The sequence below is a fragment of the Ascaphus truei genome, unplaced genomic scaffold (genome assembly GCF_040206685.1).
Source record: "Ascaphus truei isolate aAscTru1 unplaced genomic scaffold, aAscTru1.hap1 HAP1_SCAFFOLD_881, whole genome shotgun sequence".
NCBI classification, from domain to species: Eukaryota; Metazoa; Chordata; class Amphibia; order Anura; family Ascaphidae; genus Ascaphus; species Ascaphus truei.
This window is the reverse complement of record NW_027457220.1, coordinates 149,920-152,460: the sequence shown is the minus strand read 5'-3', so window position 1 is coordinate 152,460 and position 2,541 is coordinate 149,920.

The window sequence follows — 2,541 nt, the reverse complement described above, 5'->3', positions numbered from 1 at the left end:
GTATGATGTCACCGCCTCCCCTGTCACTCAAGTGCAGCACCAAGAAGGGGAAAACCCCATATCAACTGCTGGAAACCTGATGGTACCAGGGTTTAGTGCCAGCCCAAGGGCAGAATAGCAGCCATCAGGGGACCCGGCTACACTAGTTTGAGTGGTTACACTTTGATACTATCACAGTAACATCGATGGATACACTATCACCATGCTACTACATGAGGTAACCGTCACAGCCCTGCCAGGCTGAGCAGTTAAACCTGTCCATGTGTACGGAGATACCGTTAAATGAATATTTCTCTTTACTTAGCCAGCTAAACAGATGTGGGCCCACGAGGCAACCACTAACGGAGAGGCTGAACACGAAAACACTAACGGAGAGGCTGCACACGAGGAAACCACTAACGGAGAGGCTGCACACAAAAACACTAACGGAGAGGCTGCACACGAAAACACTAACGGAGAGGCTGCACACGAGGCAGCCACTAACGGAGAGGCTGCACACGAAAACACTAACGGAGAGGCTGAACACGTGGAAACCACTAACGGAGAGGCTGAACACGTGGAAACCACTAACGGAGAGGCTGCACACGAGGCAGCCACTAACGGAGAGGCTGAACACGAAAACACTAACGGAGAGGCTGAACACGAAACCACTAACGGAGAGGCTGAACACGTGGAAACCACTAACGGAGAGGCTGAACACGAGGAAACCACTAACGGAGAGGCTGAACATGTGGAAACCACTAACGGAGAGGCTGAACACGAGGAAACCACTAATTGAGAGGCTGAACATGAGGCAACCACTAACGGAGAGGCTGTACATGAGGAAACCACTAACGGAGAGGCTGAACATGAGGAAACCACTAACGGAGAGGCTGAACATGAGGCAACCACTAACGGAGAGGCTGAACACGAGGAAACCACTAATTGAGAGGCTGAACACGAGGCAGCCACTAACGGAGAGGCTGAACACGAGGAAACCACTAACGGAGAGGCTGAACACGAGGAAACCACTAACGGAGAGGCTGAACAAGAGGAAACCACTAACGGAGAGGCTGAACAAGAGGAAACCACGAACGGAGAGGCTGAACACGAGGAAACCACTAACGGAGAGGCTAAACATGAGGAAACCACTAACGGAGAGGCTGAACATGAGGAAACCACTAACGGAGAGGCTGAACATGAGGCAACCACTAACGGAGAGGCTGAACACGAGGAAACCACTAATTGAGAGGCTGAACACGAGGCAGCCACTAACGGAGAGGCTGAACACGAGGAAACCACTAACGGAGAGGCTGAACACGAGGCAGCCACTAACGGAGAGGCTGAACACGAGGCAGCCACTAACGGAGAGGCTGAACACGAGGAAACCACTAACGGAGAGGCTGAACACGAGGAAACCACTAACGGAGAGGCTGAACACGAGGAAACCACTAACGGAGAGGCTGAACATGAGGCAACCACTAACGGAGAGGCTGAACATGAGGAAACCACTAACGGAGAGGCTGAACACGAGGCAGCCACTAACGGAGAGGCTGAACACGAGGAAACCACTAACGGAGAGGCTGAACAAGAGGAAACCACGAACGGAGAGGCTGAACACGAGGCAACCATTAAAGGAGAGCCTGAACACGAGGAAACCACTAATGGAGAGGCTGAACACGAGGCAGTCACTAACGGAGAGGCTGAACACGAGGAAACCACTAACGGAGAGGCTGAACATGTGGAAACCACTAACGGAGAGGCTGAACACGAGGAAACCACTAATTGAGAGGCTGAACACGAGGAAACCACTAACGGAGAGGCTAAACATGAGGAAACCACTAACGGAGAGGCTGAACATGAGGAAACCACTAACGGAGAGGCTGAACACGAGGAAACCACTAACGGAGAGGCTGAACACGAGGAAACCACTAACGGAGAGGCTGAACACGAGGAAACCACTAACACAGAAGCTGAACACGAGGCAACCACTAATGGAGAGGCTGAACACGAGGAAACCACTAACTGAGAGGCTGAACACGAGGAAACCACTAACGGAGAGGCTGAACACGAGGAAACCACTAACGGAGATGCTGCACACGAGGCAACCACTAACGGAGAGGCTGAACACGAGGCAACCACTAACGGAGAGGCTGCACACGAGGCAACCACTAACGGAGAGGCTGAACACGAGGCAACCACTAACGGAGAGGCTGAACATGAGGCAACCACTAACGGAGAGGCTGAACACGAGGCAACCACTAACTGAGAGGCTGACCACGAGGAAACCACTAACGGAGAGGCTGAACACGAGGAAACCACTAACGGAGAGGCTGAACACGAGGAAACCACTAACGGAGAGGCTGAACACGAGGAAACCACTAACGGAGAGGCTGAACACGAGGAAACCACTAACGGAGAGGCTGAACACGAGGAAACCACTAACGGAGAGGCTGAACACGAGGAAACCACTAACGGAGAGGCTGAACACGAGGAAACCACTAACGGAGAGGCTGAACACGAGGAAACCACTAACGGAGAGGCTGAACACGAGGAAACCAC